The sequence below is a fragment of the Schistocerca nitens genome, chromosome 2 (genome assembly GCF_023898315.1).
Source record: "Schistocerca nitens isolate TAMUIC-IGC-003100 chromosome 2, iqSchNite1.1, whole genome shotgun sequence".
Classification (NCBI taxonomy): Eukaryota; Metazoa; Arthropoda; class Insecta; order Orthoptera; family Acrididae; genus Schistocerca; species Schistocerca nitens.
In genome coordinates, this window is record NC_064615.1 from 262,734,933 (window position 1) to 262,750,400 (window position 15,468).

Below are 15,468 nucleotides of genomic sequence, written 5' to 3' on the forward strand. Positions count from 1 at the left end.
TGCCTCCGACGCACTGAACGTTAACGACAAGGAGTGCTGCCTATCGTTTGCAAAAGCTGCAGCAACACCGCAATCAACTGGGCCGGCAATGCACGTCTAGCAACAGAACACGTTATCCAGGAAGTACAGTGTCTTTACGTCTAACATTGGGTATGGTACTTACCCAGTTTCCAGGAAAAGCGGTTCCACCCGTGCCTCGGTAGCGCAGTAGGCAGCGCGTAAGTCTCATAATCTTAAGGTCGTGAGTTCGATCCTCACCCGGGGCATTTAATTTTCTGTGACTGATGGTGATGCTGTTGCTAGGGCACTAACTTATTTCTTGTTTGTTATCCACAACGGTTTCAACGCTTCAGCGGGAAAATGTTTACTTCCTGTTACTGCTACTTACAGCTTCCCTTTCCCTCTTCTCCCAGCACAGCATGAAGCCAAAAGCATTGCTCTGAGACGTTTGAGGTGCGCGCCTTGCCAGTCAGTATGCGCAAAGACGCTCGCAAAGAGAGAAGGGCGCCGACGCGGGACACGACACGAAATGCGACAAGCGACCGTCCGAACCGGCGGAGACACCCCCACATCCGGTGTGGTCTAGTGGCTAGGATACCTGGCTTTCACCCAGGAGGCCCGGGTTCGATTCCCGGTACCGGAACGGAATTTTTTCCACACGAACCGTGACAAGTTTGAGCTGACCGAGCTGCCGTTTCCCGTCCTGCTCGCAATATAGCTACTGTTTCGTGACCGTCAGCAGAATATAGACGAGGGAAGCAGACGTCCGACGACCATAGAAATGGTGTACGGCTTCATGCCATACGTTTCCAGCGCAGGGCTGAGCAACTGCATCTGCCGAGGCCCGTTAGCTCAGTTGGTTAGAGCGTCGTGCTAATAACGCGAAGGTCGTGGGTTCGATCCCCCCACGGGCCACTAGTCTTTTACTACTACGAAAAGGCAGCGCCGATTTCAGCAGGCGAGTGTGATGACCAAAAGATCATCACCCTGCGTGGAAGTTGACGGAGGATCCGAACCCGACTTGTCGGGAAGCGCTACAGCATTCACTCGGCAATGGCCATAATATGTTGAATACACTGGTTCTCAACCGATAAAGACAAGATGAAAGAAAATGTCCGATTGCCGATTTGTAACAACTTTGGCCCTTGTCAGTACTTGGGCAGGTGAGCGCATGGGGACACAGGGTACTGTTGGCAGTTTTACTTCCTATTTTTTCTTTCTCCTTTGTTTTCGGAGCTACAACCCGATTCGGTCATGGACACGCCACCGTGAAAGGATGGGGGAGTGCTGTGTGCCCATCGCCTCGCCTCTCCTTACCTCTCTCAGTCGTTTCTCGTGCTTGTCGTTTTGATATAGGCCGATTTGAGAGCGTCAGCTCTCGCGTCAGTCGAGACAAGTCGAGACACACTATAGGCTGGTCTGCAGCGAGTAAGAAGGGGGAAAAAAACATTAATTTAAGGGCGCGTGGCGAAAGTACTCATACGCGAAATTAAAAAGCCTGTTGCGGTGGCCGGGAATCGAACCCGGATCAACTGCTTGGAAGGCAACTATGCTGACCATTACACCACCACCGCACAAGGAAGCGCCCCGACGCCGCGCTGTGTCGGCTTCCCGCCTGTCGGCAGCGGCCGAAGGTGATCGTACCTGGCAGGCGCATTTCGAGGTAGGCTAGGGGAGAACATCCAGCCGCATTCGGACGGCGTATCCGCGCACATTTCGCATCCTTTGGCAAGAGTCGGTGCCGGCGCCGGCGATGCAAGAGTACGCAGAGGACCGCGTTCTGGCGGCATTTTTTAGCAGTGCAGTGCAGGATTCAGCGTCTGCAGCATCTTCTCGACAGAATGCTACGGCGCTTGACGGCAGTCCCACTTTCCCTTGAGACATCTGCTCGGCAAGCAGCGTGAAGTTACTACTGGCCCGAGCATCGGTGGTTCAGTGGTAGAATGCTCGCCTGCCACGCGGGCGGCCCGGGTTCGATTCCCGGCCGATGCATCGTTTTGCTGTTCCCGCGATAATGCTGCCGTGCTGCTTGCGCTCTTGAGATGCACGATCCACAAGAATGTATAGCTGGATTCCCTTGAGAAGAACCGAGAACGCAGCACTCGCGGGTCCCCACTAGGACGCTCGCATCATGTTCTACAGACTAGCGTCGGCCTGGCCTCACAATTTGCTATGTCCAGGTGCCTCCGACGCACTGAACGTTAACGACAAGGAGTGCTGCCTATCGTTTGCAAAAGCTGCAGCAACACCGCAATCAACTGGGCCGGCAATGCACGTCTAGCAACAGAACACGTTATCCAGGAAGTACAGTGTCTTTACGTCTAACATTGGGTATGGTACTTACCCAGTTTCCAGGAAAAGCGGTTCCACCCGTGCCTCGGTAGCGCAGTAGGCAGCGCGTAAGTCTCATAATCTTAAGGTCGTGAGTTCGATCCTCACCCGGGGCATTTAATTTTCTGTGACTGATGGTGATGCTGTTGCTAGGGCACTAACTTATTTCTTGTTTGTTATCCACAACGGTTTCAACGCTTCAGCGGGAAAATGTTTACTTCCTGTTACTGCTACTTACAGCTTCCCTTTCCCTCTTCTCCCAGCACAGCATGAAGCCAAAAGCATTGCTCTGAGACGTTTGAGGTGCGCGCCTTGCCAGTCAGTATGCGCAAAGACGCTCGCAAAGAGAGAAGGGCGCCGACGCGGGACACGACACGAAATGCGACAAGCGACCGTCCGAACCGGCGGAGACACCCCCACATCCGGTGTGGTCTAGTGGCTAGGATACCTGGCTTTCACCCAGGAGGCCCGGGTTCGATTCCCGGTACCGGAACGGAATTTTTTCCACACGAACCGTGACAAGTTTGAGCTGACCGAGCTGCCGTTTCCCGTCCTGCTCGCAATATAGCTACTGTTTCGTGACCGTCAGCAGAATATAGACGAGGGAAGCAGACGTCCGACGACCATAGAAATGGTGTACGGCTTCATGCCATACGTTTCCAGCGCAGGGCTGAGCAACTGCATCTGCCGAGGCCCGTTAGCTCAGTTGGTTAGAGCGTCGTGCTAATAACGCGAAGGTCGTGGGTTCGATCCCCCCACGGGCCACTAGTCTTTTACTACTACGAAAAGGCAGCGCCGATTTCAGCAGGCGAGTGTGATGACCAAAAGATCATCACCCTGCGTGGAAGTTGACGGAGGATCCGAACCCGACTTGTCGGGAAGCGCTACAGCATTCACTCGGCAATGGCCATAATATGTTGAATACACTGGTTCTCAACCGATAAAGACAAGATGAAAGAAAATGTCCGATTGCCGATTTGTAACAACTTTGGCCCTTGTCAGTACTTGGGCAGGTGAGCGCATGGGGACACAGGGTACTGTTGGCAGTTTTACTTCCTATTTTTTCTTTCTCCTTTGTTTTCGGAGCTACAACCCGATTCGGTCATGGACACGCCACCGTGAAAGGATGGGGGAGTGCTGTGTGCCCATCGCCTCGCCTCTCCTTACCTCTCTCAGTCGTTTCTCGTGCTTGTCGTTTTGATATAGGCCGATTTGAGAGCGTCAGCTCTCGCGTCAGCTGAGCAAAGTCGAGACAAGTCGAGACACACTATAGGCTGGTCTGCAGCGAGTAAGAAGGGGGAAAAAAACATTAATTTAAGGGCGCGTGGCGAAAGTACTCATACGCGAAATTAAAAAGCCTGTTGCGGTGGCCGGGAATCGAACCCGGATCAACTGCTTGGAAGGCAACTATGCTGACCATTACACCACCACCGCACAAGGAAGCGCCCCGACGCCGCGCTGTGTCGGCTTCCCGCCTGTCGGCAGCGGCCGAAGGTGATCGTACCTGGCAGGCGCATTTCGAGGTAGGCTAGGGGAGAACATCCAGCCGCATTCGGACGGCGTATCCGCGCACATTTCGCATCCTTTGGCAAGAGTCGGTGCCGGCGCCGGCGATGCAAGAGTACGCAGAGGACCGCGTTCTGGCGGCATTTTTTAGCAGTGCAGTGCAGGATTCAGCGTCTGCAGCATCTTCTCGACAGAATGCTACGGCGCTTGACGGCAGTCCCACTTTCCCTTGAGACATCTGCTCGGCAAGCAGCGTGAAGTTACTACTGGCCCGAGCATCGGTGGTTCAGTGGTAGAATGCTCGCCTGCCACGCGGGCGGCCCGGGTTCGATTCCCGGCCGATGCATCGTTTTGCTGTTCCCGCGATAATGCTGCCGTGCTGCTTGTGCTCTTGAGATGCACGATCCACAAGAATGTATAGCTGGATTCCCTTGAGAAGAACCGAGAACGCAGCACTCGCGGGTCCCCACTAGGACGCTCGCATCATGTTCTACAGACTAGCGTCGGCCTGGCCTCACAATTTGCTATGTCCAGGTGCCTCCGACGCACTGAACGTTAACGACAAGGAGTGCTGCCTATCGTTTGCAAAAGCTGCAGCAACACCGCAATCAACTGGGCCGGCAATGCACGTCTAGCAACAGAACACGTTATCCAGGAAGTACAGTGTCTTTACGTCTAACATTGGGTATGGTACTTACCCAGTTTCCAGGAAAAGCGGTTCCACCCGTGCCTCGGTAGCGCAGTAGGCAGCGCGTAAGTCTCATAATATTAAGGTCGTGAGTTCGATCCTCACCCGGGGCATTTAATTTTCTGTGACTGATGGTGATGCTGTTGCTAGGGCACTAACTTATTTCTTGTTTGTTATCCACAACGGTTTCAACGCTTCAGCGGGAAAATGTTTACTTCCTGTTACTGCTACTTACAGCTTCCCTTTCCCTCTTCTCCCAGCACAGCATGAAGCCAAAAGCATTGCTCTGAGACGTTTGAGGTGCGCGCCTTGCCAGTCAGTATGCGCAAAGACGCTCGCAAAGAGAGAAGGGCGCCGACGCGGGACACGACACGAAATGCGACAAGCGACCGTCCGAACCGGCGGAGACACCCCCACATCCGGTGTGGTCTAGTGGCTAGGATACCTGGCTTTCACCCAGGAGGCCCGGGTTCGATTCCCGGTACCGGAACGGAATTTTTTCCACACGAACCGTGACAAGTTTGAGCTGACCGAGCTGCCGTTTCCCGTCCTGCTCGCAATATAGCTACTGTTTCGTGACCGTCAGCAGAATATAGACGAGGGAAGCAGACGTCCGACGACCATAGAAATGGTGTACGGCTTCATGCCATACGTTTCCAGCGCAGGGCTGAGCAACTGCATCTGCCGAGGCCCGTTAGCTCAGTTGGTTAGAGCGTCGTGCTAATAACGCGAAGGTCGTGGGTTTGATCCCCCCACGGGCCACTAGTCTTTTACTACTACGAAAAGGCAGCGCCGATTTCAGCAGGCGAGTGTGATGACCAAAAGATCATCACCCTGCGTGGAAGTTGACGGAGGATCCGAACCCGACTTGTCGGGAAGCGCTACAGCATTCACTCGGCAATGGCCATAATATGTTGAATACACTGGTTCTCAACCGATAAAGACAAGATGAAAGAAAATGTCCGATTGCCGATTTGTAACAACTTTGGCCCTTGTCAGTACTTGGGCGGGTGAGCGCATGGGGACACAGGGTACTGTTTGCAGTTTTACTTCCTATTTTTTCTTTCTCCTTTGTTTTCGGAGCTACAACCCGATTCGGTCATGGACACGCCACCGTGAAAGGATGGGGGAGTGCTGTGTGCCCATCGCCTCGCCTCTCCTTACCTCTCTCAGTCGTTTCTCGTGCTTGTCGTTTTGATATAGGCCGATTTGAGAGCGTCAGCTCTCGCGTCAGCTGAGCAAAGTCGAGACAAGTCGAGACACACTATAGGCTGGTCTGCAGCGAGTAAGAAGGGGGAAAAAAACATTAATTTAAGGGCGCGTGGCGAAAGTACTCATACGCGAAATTAAAAAGCCTGTTGCGGTGGCCGGGAATCGAACCCGGATCAACTGCTTGGAAGGCAACTATGCTGACCATTACACCACCACCGCACAAGGAAGCGCCCCGACGCCGCGCTGTGTCGGCTTCCCGCCTGTCGGCAGCGGCCGAAGGTGATCGTACCTGGCAGGCGCATTTCGAGGTAGGCTAGGGGAGAACATCCAGCCGCATTCGGACGGCGTATCCGCGCACATTTCGCATCCTTTGGCAAGAGTCGGTGCCGGCGCCGGCGATGCAAGAGTACGCAGAGGACCGCGTTCTGGCGGCATTTTTTAGCAGTGCAGTGCAGGATTCAGCGTCTGCAGCATCTTCTCGACAGAATGCTACGGCGCTTGACGGCAGTCCCACTTTCCCTTGAGACATCTGCTCGGCAAGCAGCGTGAAGTTACTACTGGCCCGAGCATCGGTGGTTCAGTGGTAGAATGCTCGCCTGCCACGCGGGCGGCCCGGGTTCGATTCCCGGCCGATGCATCGTTTTGCTGTTCCCGCGATAATGCTGCCGTGCTGCTTGCGCTCTTGAGATGCACGATCCACAAGAATGTATAGCTGGATTCCCTTGAGAAGAACCGAGAACGCAGCACTCGCGGGTCCCCACTAGGACGCTCGCATCATGTTCTACAGACTAGCGTCGGCCTGGCCTCACAATTTGCTATGTCCAGGTGCCTCCGACGCACTGAACGTTAACGACAAGGAGTGCTGCCTATCGTTTGCAAAAGCTGCAGCAACACCGCAATCAACTGGGCCGGCAATGCACGTCTAGCAACAGAACACGTTATCCAGGAAGTACAGTGTCTTTACGTCTAACATTGGGTATGGTACTTACCCAGTTTCCAGGAAAAGCGGTTCCACCCGTGCCTCGGTAGCGCAGTAGGCAGCGCGTAAGTCTCATAATCTTAAGGTCGTGAGTTCGATCCTCACCCGGGGCATTTAATTTTCTGTGACTGATGGTGATGCTGTTGCTAGGGCACTAACTTATTTCTTGTTTGTTATCCACAACGGTTTCAACGCTTCAGCGGGAAAATGTTTACTTCCTGTTACTGCTACTTACAGCTTCCCTTTCCCTCTTCTCCCAGCACAGCATGAAGCCAAAAGCATTGCTCTGAGACGTTTGAGGTGCGCGCCTTGCCAGTCAGTATGCGCAAAGACGCTCGCAAAGAGAGAAGGGCGCCGACGCGGGACACGACACGAAATGCGACAAGCGACCGTCCGAACCGGCGGAGACACCCCCACATCCGGTGTGGTCTAGTGGCTAGGATACCTGGCTTTCACCCAGGAGGCCCGGGTTCGATTCCCGGTACCGGAACGGAATTTTTTCCACACGAACCGTGACAAGTTTGAGCTGACCGAGCTGCCGTTTCCCGTCCTGCTCGCAATATAGCTACTGTTTCGTGACCGTCAGCAGAATATAGACGAGGGAAGCAGACGTCCGACGACCATAGAAATGGTGTACGGCTTCATGCCATACGTTTCCAGCGCAGGGCTGAGCAACTGCATCTGCCGAGGCCCGTTAGCTCAGTTGGTTAGAGCGTCGTGCTAATAACGCGAAGGTCGTGGGTTCGATCCCCCCACGGGCCACTAGTCTTTTACTACTACGAAAAGGCAGCGCCGATTTCAGCAGGCGAGTGTGATGACCAAAAGATCATCACCCTGCGTGGAAGTTGACGGAGGATCCGAACCCGACTTGTCGGGAAGCGCTACAGCATTCACTCGGCAATGGCCATAATATGTTGAATACACTGGTTCTCAACCGATAAAGACAAGATGAAAGAAAATGTCCGATTGCCGATTTGTAACAACTTTGGCCCTTGTCAGTACTTGGGCAGGTGAGCGCATGGGGACACAGGGTACTGTTGGCAGTTTTACTTCCTATTTTTTCTTTCTCCTTTGTTTTCGGAGCTACAACCCGATTCGGTCATGGACACGCCACCGTGAAAGGATGGGGGAGTGCTGTGTGCCCATCGCCTCGCCTCTCCTTACCTCTCTCAGTCGTTTCTCGTGCTTGTCGTTTTGATATAGGCCGATTTGAGAGCGTCAGCTCTCGCGTCAGTCGAGACAAGTCGAGACACACTATAGGCTGGTCTGCAGCGAGTAAGAAGGGGGAAAAAAACATTAATTTAAGGGCGCGTGGCGAAAGTACTCATACGCGAAATTAAAAAGCCTGTTGCGGTGGCCGGGAATCGAACCCGGATCAACTGCTTGGAAGGCAACTATGCTGACCATTACACCACCACCGCACAAGGAAGCGCCCCGACGCCGCGCTGTGTCGGCTTCCCGCCTGTCGGCAGCGGCCGAAGGTGATCGTACCTGGCAGGCGCATTTCGAGGTAGGCTAGGGGAGAACATCCAGCCGCATTCGGACGGCGTATCCGCGCACATTTCGCATCCTTTGGCAAGAGTCGGTGCCGGCGCCGGCGATGCAAGAGTACGCAGAGGACCGCGTTCTGGCGGCATTTTTTAGCAGTGCAGTGCAGGATTCAGCGTCTGCAGCATCTTCTCGACAGAATGCTACGGCGCTTGACGGCAGTCCCACTTTCCCTTGAGACATCTGCTCGGCAAGCAGCGTGAAGTTACTACTGGCCCGAGCATCGGTGGTTCAGTGGTAGAATGCTCGCCTGCCACGCGGGCGGCCCGGGTTCGATTCCCGGCCGATGCATCGTTTTGCTGTTCCCGCGATAATGCTGCCGTGCTGCTTGCGCTCTTGAGATGCACGATCCACAAGAATGTATAGCTGGATTCCCTTGAGAAGAACCGAGAACGCAGCACTCGCGGGTCCCCACTAGGACGCTCGCATCATGTTCTACAGACTAGCGTCGGCCTGGCCTCACAATTTGCTATGTCCAGGTGCCTCCGACGCACTGAACGTTAACGACAAGGAGTGCTGCCTATCGTTTGCAAAAGCTGCAGCAACACCGCAATCAACTGGGCCGGCAATGCACGTCTAGCAACAGAACACGTTATCCAGGAAGTACAGTGTCTTTACGTCTAACATTGGGTATGGTACTTACCCAGTTTCCAGGAAAAGCGGTTCCACCCGTGCCTCGGTAGCGCAGTAGGCAGCGCGTAAGTCTCATAATCTTAAGGTCGTGAGTTCGATCCTCACCCGGGGCATTTAATTTTCTGTGACTGATGGTGATGCTGTGTGATGCTGTTGCTAGGGCACTAACTTATTTCTTGTTTGTTATCCACAACGGTTTCAACGCTTCAGCGGGAAAATGTTTACTTCCTGTTACTGCTACTTACAGCTTCCCTTTCCCTCTTCTCCCAGCACAGCATGAAGCCAAAAGCATTGCTCTGAGACGTTTGAGGTGCGCGCCTTGCCAGTCAGTATGCGCAAAGACGCTCGCAAAGAGAGAAGGGCGCCGACGCGGGACACGACACGAAATGCGACAAGCGACCGTCCGAACCGGCGGAGACACCCCCACATCCGGTGTGGTCTAGTGGCTAGGATACCTGGCTTTCACCCAGGAGGCCCGGGTTCGATTCCCGGTACCGGAACGGAATTTTTTCCACACGAACCGTGACAAGTTTGAGCTGACCGAGCTGCCGTTTCCCGTCCTGCTCGCAATATAGCTACTGTTTCGTGACCGTCAGCAGAATATAGACGAGGGAAGCAGACGTCCGACGACCATAGAAATGGTGTACGGCTTCATGCCATACGTTTCCAGCGCAGGGCTGAGCAACTGCATCTGCCGAGGCCCGTTAGCTCAGTTGGTTAGAGCGTCGTGCTAATAACGCGAAGGTCGTGGGTTCGATCCCCCCACGGGCCACTAGTCTTTTACTACTACGAAAAGGCAGCGCCGATTTCAGCAGGCGAGTGTGATGACCAAAAGATCATCACCCTGCGTGGAAGTTGACGGAGGATCCGAACCCGACTTGTCGGGAAGCGCTACAGCATTCACTCGGCAATGGCCATAATATGTTGAATACACTGGTTCTCAACCGATAAAGACAAGATGAAAGAAAATGTCCGATTGCCGATTTGTAACAACTTTGGCCCTTGTCAGTACTTGGGCAGGTGAGCGCATGGGGACACAGGGTACTGTTGGCAGTTTTACTTCCTATTTTTTCTTTCTCCTTTGTTTTCGGAGCTACAACCCGATTCGGTCATGGACACGCCACCGTGAAAGGATGGGGGAGTGCTGTGTGCCCATCGCCTCGCCTCTCCTTACCTCTCTCAGTCGTTTCTCGTGCTTGTCGTTTTGATATAGGCCGATTTGAGAGCGTCAGCTCTCGCGTCAGCTGAGCAAAGTCGAGACAAGTCGAGACACACTATAGGCTGGTCTGCAGCGAGTAAGAAGGGGGAAAAAAACATTAATTTAAGGGCGCGTGGCGAAAGTACTCATACGCGAAATTAAAAAGCCTGTTGCGGTGGCCGGGAATCGAACCCGGATCAACTGCTTGGAAGGCAACTATGCTGACCATTACACCACCACCGCACAAGGAAGCGCCCCGACGCCGCGCTGTGTCGGCTTCCCGCCTGTCGGCAGCGGCCGAAGGTGATCGTACCTGGCAGGCGCATTTCGAGGTAGGCTAGGGGAGAACATCCAGCCGCATTCGGACGGCGTATCCGCGCACATTTCGCATCCTTTGGCAAGAGTCGGTGCCGGCGCCGGCGATGCAAGAGTACGCAGAGGACCGCGTTCTGGCGGCATTTTTTAGCAGTGCAGTGCAGGATTCAGCGTCTGCAGCATCTTCTCGACAGAATGCTACGGCGCTTGACGGCAGTCCCACTTTCCCTTGAGACATCTGCTCGGCAAGCAGCGTGAAGTTACTACTGGCCCGAGCATCGGTGGTTCAGTGGTAGAATGCTCGCCTGCCACGCGGGCGGCCCGGGTTCGATTCCCGGCCGATGCATCGTTTTGCTGTTCCCGCGATAATGCTGCCGTGCTGCTTGCGCTCTTGAGATGCACGATCCACAAGAATGTATAGCTGGATTCCCTTGAGAAGAACCGAGAACGCAGCACTCGCGGGTCCCCACTAGGACGCTCGCATCATGTTCTACAGACTAGCGTCGGCCTGGCCTCACAATTTGCTATGTCCAGGTGCCTCCGACGCACTGAACGTTAACGACAAGGAGTGCTGCCTATCGTTTGCAAAAGCTGCAGCAACACCGCAATCAACTGGGCCGGCAATGCACGTCTAGCAACAGAACACGTTATCCAGGAAGTACAGTGTCTTTACGTCTAACATTGGGTATGGTACTTACCCAGTTTCCAGGAAAAGCGGTTCCACCCGTGCCTCGGTAGCGCAGTAGGCAGCGCGTAAGTCTCATAATCTTAAGGTCGTGAGTTCGATCCTCACCCGGGGCATTTAATTTTCTGTGACTGATGGTGATGCTGTTGCTAGGGCACTAACTTATTTCTTGTTTGTTATCCACAACGGTTTCAACGCTTCAGCGGGAAAATGTTTACTTCCTGTTACTGCTACTTACAGCTTCCCTTTCCCTCTTCTCCCAGCACAGCATGAAGCCAAAAGCATTGCTCTGAGACGTTTGAGGTGCGCGCCTTGCCAGTCAGTATGCGCAAAGACGCTCGCAAAGAGAGAAGGGCGCCGACGCGGGACACGACACGAAATGCGACAAGCGACCGTCCGAACCGGCGGAGACACCCCCACATCCGGTGTGGTCTAGTGGCTAGGATACCTGGCTTTCACCCAGGAGGCCCGGGTTCGATTCCCGGTACCGGAACGGAATTTTTTCCACACGAACCGTGACAAGTTTGAGCTGACCGAGCTGCCGTTTCCCGTCCTGCTCGCAATATAGCTACTGTTTCGTGACCGTCAGCAGAATATAGACGAGGGAAGCAGACGTCCGACGACCATAGAAATGGTGTACGGCTTCATGCCATACGTTTCCAGCGCAGGGCTGAGCAACTGCATCTGCCGAGGCCCGTTAGCTCAGTTGGTTAGAGCGTCGTGCTAATAACGCGAAGGTCGTGGGTTCGATCCCCCCACGGGCCACTAGTCTTTTACTACTACGAAAAGGCAGCGCCGATTTCAGCAGGCGAGTGTGATGACCAAAAGATCATCACCCTGCGTGGAAGTTGACGGAGGATCCGAACCCGACTTGTCGGGAAGCGCTACAGCATTCACTCGGCAATGGCCATAATATGTTGAATACACTGGTTCTCAACCGATAAAGACAAGATGAAAGAAAATGTCCGATTGCCGATTTGTAACAACTTTGGCCCTTGTCAGTACTTGGGCAGGTGAGCGCATGGGGACACAGGGTACTGTTGGCAGTTTTACTTCCTATTTTTTCTTTCTCCTTTGTTTTCGGAGCTACAACCCGATTCGGTCATGGACACGCCACCGTGAAAGGATGGGGGAGTGCTGTGTGCCCATCGCCTCGCCTCTCCTTACCTCTCTCAGTCGTTTCTCGTGCTTGTCGTTTTGATATAGGCCGATTTGAGAGCGTCAGCTCTCGCGTCAGTCGAGACAAGTCGAGACACACTATAGGCTGGTCTGCAGCGAGTAAGAAGGGGGAAAAAAACATTAATTTAAGGGCGCGTGGCGAAAGTACTCATACGCGAAATTAAAAAGCCTGTTGCGGTGGCCGGGAATCGAACCCGGATCAACTGCTTGGAAGGCAACTATGCTGACCATTACACCACCACCGCACAAGGAAGCGCCCCGACGCCGCGCTGTGTCGGCTTCCCGCCTGTCGGCAGCGGCCGAAGGTGATCGTACCTGGCAGGCGCATTTCGAGGTAGGCTAGGGGAGAACATCCAGCCGCATTCGGACGGCGTATCCGCGCACATTTCGCATCCTTTGGCAAGAGTCGGTGCCGGCGCCGGCGATGCAAGAGTACGCAGAGGACCGCGTTCTGGCGGCATTTTTTAGCAGTGCAGTGCAGGATTCAGCGTCTGCAGCATCTTCTCGACAGAATGCTACGGCGCTTGACGGCAGTCCCACTTTCCCTTGAGACATCTGCTCGGCAAGCAGCGTGAAGTTACTACTGGCCCGAGCATCGGTGGTTCAGTGGTAGAATGCTCGCCTGCCACGCGGGCGGCCCGGGTTCGATTCCCGGCCGATGCATCGTTTTGCTGTTCCCGCGATAATGCTGCCGTGCTGCTTGCGCTCTTGAGATGCACGATCCACAAGAATGTATAGCTGGATTCCCTTGAGAAGAACCGAGAACGCAGCACTCGCGGGTCCCCACTAGGACGCTCGCATCATGTTCTACAGACTAGCGTCGGCCTGGCCTCACAATTTGCTATGTCCAGGTGCCTCCGACGCACTGAACGTTAACGACAAGGAGTGCTGCCTATCGTTTGCAAAAGCTGCAGCAACACCGCAATCAACTGGGCCGGCAATGCACGTCTAGCAACAGAACACGTTATCCAGGAAGTACAGTGTCTTTACGTCTAACATTGGGTATGGTACTTACCCAGTTTCCAGGAAAAGCGGTTCCACCCGTGCCTCGGTAGCGCAGTAGGCAGCGCGTAAGTCTCATAATCTTAAGGTCGTGAGTTCGATCCTCACCCGGGGCATTTAATTTTCTGTGACTGATGGTGATGCTGTTGCTAGGGCACTAACTTATTTCTTGTTTGTTATCCACAACGGTTTCAACGCTTCAGCGGGAAAATGTTTACTTCCTGTTACTGCTACTTACAGCTTCCCTTTCCCTCTTCTCCCAGCACAGCATGAAGCCAAAAGCATTGCTCTGAGACGTTTGAGGTGCGCGCCTTGCCAGTCAGTATGCGCAAAGACGCTCGCAAAGAGAGAAGGGCGCCGACGCGGGACACGACACGAAATGCGACAAGCGACCGTCCGAACCGGCGGAGACACCCCCACATCCGGTGTGGTCTAGTGGCTAGGATACCTGGCTTTCACCCAGGAGGCCCGGGTTCGATTCCCGGTACCGGAACGGAATTTTTTCCACACGAACCGTGACAAGTTTGAGCTGACCGAGCTGCCGTTTCCCGTCCTGCTCGCAATATAGCTACTGTTTCGTGACCGTCAGCAGAATATAGACGAGGGAAGCAGACGTCCGACGACCATAGAAATGGTGTACGGCTTCATGCCATACGTTTCCAGCGCAGGGCTGAGCAACTGCATCTGCCGAGGCCCGTTAGCTCAGTTGGTTAGAGCGTCGTGCTAATAACGCGAAGGTCGTGGGTTCGATCCCCCCACGGGCCACTAGTCTTTTACTACTACGAAAAGGCAGCGCCGATTTCAGCAGGCGAGTGTGATGACCAAAAGATCATCACCCTGCGTGGAAGTTGACGGAGGATCCGAACCCGACTTGTCGGGAAGCGCTACAGCATTCACTCGGCAATGGCCATAATATGTTGAATACACTGGTTCTCAACCGATAAAGACAAGATGAAAGAAAATGTCCGATTGCCGATTTGTAACAACTTTGGCCCTTGTCAGTACTTGGGCAGGTGAGCGCATGGGGACACAGGGTACTGTTGGCAGTTTTACTTCCTATTTTTTCTTTCTCCTTTGTTTTCGGAGCTACAACCCGATTCGGTCATGGACACGCCACCGTGAAAGGATGGGGGAGTGCTGTGTGCCCATCGCCTCGCCTCTCCTTACCTCTCTCAGTCGTTTCTCGTGCTTGTCGTTTTGATATAGGCCGATTTGAGAGCGTCAGCTCTCGCGTCAGCTGAGCAAAGTCGAGACAAGTCGAGACACACTATAGGCTGGTCTGCAGCGAGTAAGAAGGGGGAAAAAAACATTAATTTAAGGGCGCGTGGCGAAAGTACTCATACGCGAAATTAAAAAGCCTGTTGCGGTGGCCGGGAATCGAACCCGGATCAACTGCTTGGAAGGCAACTATGCTGACCATTACACCACCACCGCACAAGGAAGCGCCCCGACGCCGCGCTGTGTCGGCTTCCCGCCTGTCGGCAGCGGCCGAAGGTGATCGTACCTGGCAGGCGCATTTCGAGGTAGGCTAGGGGAGAACATCCAGCCGCATTCGGACGGCGTATCCGCGCACATTTCGCATCCTTTGGCAAGAGTCGGTGCCGGCGCCGGCGATGCAAGAGTACGCAGAGGACCGCGTTCTGGCGGCATTTTTTAGCAGTGCAGTGCAGGATTCAGCGTCTGCAGCATCTTCTCGACAGAATGCTACGGCGCTTGACGGCAGTCCCACTTTCCCTTGAGACATCTGCTCGGCAAGCAGCGTGAAGTTACTACTGGCCCGAGCATCGGTGGTTCAGTGGTAGAATGCTCGCCTGCCACGCGGGCGGCCCGGGTTCGATTCCCGGCCGATGCATCGTTTTGCTGTTCCCGCGATAATGCTGCCGTGCTGCTTGTGCTCTTGAGATGCACGATCCACAAGAATGTATAGCTGGATTCCCTTGAGAAGAACCGAGAACGCAGCACTCGCGGGTCCCCACTAGGACGCTCGCATCATGTTCTACAGACTAGCGTCGGCCTGGCCTCACAATTTGCTATGTCCAGGTGCCTCCGACGCACTGAACGTTAACGACAAGGAGTGCTGCCTATCGTTTGCAAAAGCTGCAGCAACACCGCAATCAACTGGGCCGGCAATGCACGTCTAGCAACAGAACACGTTATCCAGGAAGTACAGTGTCTTTACGTCTAACATTGGG

General features: G+C 54.2%; 35 non-coding genes across 35 annotated transcripts; 28 read left to right on the forward strand and 7 right to left on the reverse strand.

Annotated features, from left to right (window-relative positions):
* The first annotated feature begins 193 nt into the window (after positions 1-193).
* Positions 194-266, forward strand: Trnam-cau (transfer RNA methionine (anticodon CAU)). Its single transcript has one exon. It is a non-coding gene; the product is annotated as a tRNA-Met (tRNA).
* A 305-nt stretch (positions 267-571) lies between these two features.
* On the forward strand, positions 572-643 carry Trnae-uuc (transfer RNA glutamic acid (anticodon UUC)). Its single transcript has one exon. It is a non-coding gene; the product is annotated as a tRNA-Glu (tRNA).
* Positions 644-841: 198 nt separating this feature from the next.
* Positions 842-915, forward strand: Trnai-aau (transfer RNA isoleucine (anticodon AAU)). The gene has a single exon. It is a non-coding gene; the product is annotated as a tRNA-Ile (tRNA).
* A 587-nt stretch (positions 916-1,502) lies between these two features.
* Trnag-ucc (transfer RNA glycine (anticodon UCC)) lies at positions 1,503-1,574 on the reverse strand. The gene has a single exon. It is a non-coding gene; the product is annotated as a tRNA-Gly (tRNA).
* Positions 1,575-1,921: 347 nt separating this feature from the next.
* On the forward strand, positions 1,922-1,992 carry Trnag-gcc (transfer RNA glycine (anticodon GCC)). The gene has a single exon. It is a non-coding gene; the product is annotated as a tRNA-Gly (tRNA).
* A 382-nt stretch (positions 1,993-2,374) lies between these two features.
* Trnam-cau (transfer RNA methionine (anticodon CAU)) lies at positions 2,375-2,447 on the forward strand. The gene has a single exon. It is a non-coding gene; the product is annotated as a tRNA-Met (tRNA).
* Positions 2,448-2,752: 305 nt separating this feature from the next.
* Trnae-uuc (transfer RNA glutamic acid (anticodon UUC)) lies at positions 2,753-2,824 on the forward strand. The gene has a single exon. It is a non-coding gene; the product is annotated as a tRNA-Glu (tRNA).
* Positions 2,825-3,022: 198 nt separating this feature from the next.
* On the forward strand, positions 3,023-3,096 carry Trnai-aau (transfer RNA isoleucine (anticodon AAU)). Its single transcript has one exon. It is a non-coding gene; the product is annotated as a tRNA-Ile (tRNA).
* A 597-nt stretch (positions 3,097-3,693) lies between these two features.
* Trnag-ucc (transfer RNA glycine (anticodon UCC)) lies at positions 3,694-3,765 on the reverse strand. The gene has a single exon. It is a non-coding gene; the product is annotated as a tRNA-Gly (tRNA).
* A 347-nt stretch (positions 3,766-4,112) lies between these two features.
* Trnag-gcc (transfer RNA glycine (anticodon GCC)) lies at positions 4,113-4,183 on the forward strand. The gene has a single exon. It is a non-coding gene; the product is annotated as a tRNA-Gly (tRNA).
* Positions 4,184-4,565: 382 nt separating this feature from the next.
* Trnam-cau (transfer RNA methionine (anticodon CAU)) lies at positions 4,566-4,638 on the forward strand. The gene has a single exon. It is a non-coding gene; the product is annotated as a tRNA-Met (tRNA).
* Positions 4,639-4,943: 305 nt separating this feature from the next.
* On the forward strand, positions 4,944-5,015 carry Trnae-uuc (transfer RNA glutamic acid (anticodon UUC)). The gene has a single exon. It is a non-coding gene; the product is annotated as a tRNA-Glu (tRNA).
* Positions 5,016-5,213: 198 nt separating this feature from the next.
* Trnai-aau (transfer RNA isoleucine (anticodon AAU)) lies at positions 5,214-5,287 on the forward strand. Its single transcript has one exon. It is a non-coding gene; the product is annotated as a tRNA-Ile (tRNA).
* A 597-nt stretch (positions 5,288-5,884) lies between these two features.
* Positions 5,885-5,956, reverse strand: Trnag-ucc (transfer RNA glycine (anticodon UCC)). The gene has a single exon. It is a non-coding gene; the product is annotated as a tRNA-Gly (tRNA).
* A 347-nt stretch (positions 5,957-6,303) lies between these two features.
* On the forward strand, positions 6,304-6,374 carry Trnag-gcc (transfer RNA glycine (anticodon GCC)). Its single transcript has one exon. It is a non-coding gene; the product is annotated as a tRNA-Gly (tRNA).
* Positions 6,375-6,756: 382 nt separating this feature from the next.
* Trnam-cau (transfer RNA methionine (anticodon CAU)) lies at positions 6,757-6,829 on the forward strand. Its single transcript has one exon. It is a non-coding gene; the product is annotated as a tRNA-Met (tRNA).
* A 305-nt stretch (positions 6,830-7,134) lies between these two features.
* On the forward strand, positions 7,135-7,206 carry Trnae-uuc (transfer RNA glutamic acid (anticodon UUC)). The gene has a single exon. It is a non-coding gene; the product is annotated as a tRNA-Glu (tRNA).
* A 198-nt stretch (positions 7,207-7,404) lies between these two features.
* Positions 7,405-7,478, forward strand: Trnai-aau (transfer RNA isoleucine (anticodon AAU)). The gene has a single exon. It is a non-coding gene; the product is annotated as a tRNA-Ile (tRNA).
* A 587-nt stretch (positions 7,479-8,065) lies between these two features.
* On the reverse strand, positions 8,066-8,137 carry Trnag-ucc (transfer RNA glycine (anticodon UCC)). Its single transcript has one exon. It is a non-coding gene; the product is annotated as a tRNA-Gly (tRNA).
* Positions 8,138-8,484: 347 nt separating this feature from the next.
* Positions 8,485-8,555, forward strand: Trnag-gcc (transfer RNA glycine (anticodon GCC)). The gene has a single exon. It is a non-coding gene; the product is annotated as a tRNA-Gly (tRNA).
* A 382-nt stretch (positions 8,556-8,937) lies between these two features.
* Positions 8,938-9,010, forward strand: Trnam-cau (transfer RNA methionine (anticodon CAU)). Its single transcript has one exon. It is a non-coding gene; the product is annotated as a tRNA-Met (tRNA).
* Positions 9,011-9,325: 315 nt separating this feature from the next.
* On the forward strand, positions 9,326-9,397 carry Trnae-uuc (transfer RNA glutamic acid (anticodon UUC)). The gene has a single exon. It is a non-coding gene; the product is annotated as a tRNA-Glu (tRNA).
* Positions 9,398-9,595: 198 nt separating this feature from the next.
* Trnai-aau (transfer RNA isoleucine (anticodon AAU)) lies at positions 9,596-9,669 on the forward strand. Its single transcript has one exon. It is a non-coding gene; the product is annotated as a tRNA-Ile (tRNA).
* A 597-nt stretch (positions 9,670-10,266) lies between these two features.
* On the reverse strand, positions 10,267-10,338 carry Trnag-ucc (transfer RNA glycine (anticodon UCC)). Its single transcript has one exon. It is a non-coding gene; the product is annotated as a tRNA-Gly (tRNA).
* A 347-nt stretch (positions 10,339-10,685) lies between these two features.
* On the forward strand, positions 10,686-10,756 carry Trnag-gcc (transfer RNA glycine (anticodon GCC)). The gene has a single exon. It is a non-coding gene; the product is annotated as a tRNA-Gly (tRNA).
* A 382-nt stretch (positions 10,757-11,138) lies between these two features.
* Positions 11,139-11,211, forward strand: Trnam-cau (transfer RNA methionine (anticodon CAU)). Its single transcript has one exon. It is a non-coding gene; the product is annotated as a tRNA-Met (tRNA).
* A 305-nt stretch (positions 11,212-11,516) lies between these two features.
* Positions 11,517-11,588, forward strand: Trnae-uuc (transfer RNA glutamic acid (anticodon UUC)). Its single transcript has one exon. It is a non-coding gene; the product is annotated as a tRNA-Glu (tRNA).
* A 198-nt stretch (positions 11,589-11,786) lies between these two features.
* Positions 11,787-11,860, forward strand: Trnai-aau (transfer RNA isoleucine (anticodon AAU)). Its single transcript has one exon. It is a non-coding gene; the product is annotated as a tRNA-Ile (tRNA).
* Positions 11,861-12,447: 587 nt separating this feature from the next.
* On the reverse strand, positions 12,448-12,519 carry Trnag-ucc (transfer RNA glycine (anticodon UCC)). Its single transcript has one exon. It is a non-coding gene; the product is annotated as a tRNA-Gly (tRNA).
* Positions 12,520-12,866: 347 nt separating this feature from the next.
* Trnag-gcc (transfer RNA glycine (anticodon GCC)) lies at positions 12,867-12,937 on the forward strand. The gene has a single exon. It is a non-coding gene; the product is annotated as a tRNA-Gly (tRNA).
* A 382-nt stretch (positions 12,938-13,319) lies between these two features.
* Trnam-cau (transfer RNA methionine (anticodon CAU)) lies at positions 13,320-13,392 on the forward strand. Its single transcript has one exon. It is a non-coding gene; the product is annotated as a tRNA-Met (tRNA).
* A 305-nt stretch (positions 13,393-13,697) lies between these two features.
* On the forward strand, positions 13,698-13,769 carry Trnae-uuc (transfer RNA glutamic acid (anticodon UUC)). Its single transcript has one exon. It is a non-coding gene; the product is annotated as a tRNA-Glu (tRNA).
* Positions 13,770-13,967: 198 nt separating this feature from the next.
* On the forward strand, positions 13,968-14,041 carry Trnai-aau (transfer RNA isoleucine (anticodon AAU)). Its single transcript has one exon. It is a non-coding gene; the product is annotated as a tRNA-Ile (tRNA).
* A 597-nt stretch (positions 14,042-14,638) lies between these two features.
* On the reverse strand, positions 14,639-14,710 carry Trnag-ucc (transfer RNA glycine (anticodon UCC)). The gene has a single exon. It is a non-coding gene; the product is annotated as a tRNA-Gly (tRNA).
* A 347-nt stretch (positions 14,711-15,057) lies between these two features.
* Positions 15,058-15,128, forward strand: Trnag-gcc (transfer RNA glycine (anticodon GCC)). Its single transcript has one exon. It is a non-coding gene; the product is annotated as a tRNA-Gly (tRNA).
* Positions 15,129-15,468: the final 340 nt, after the last annotated feature.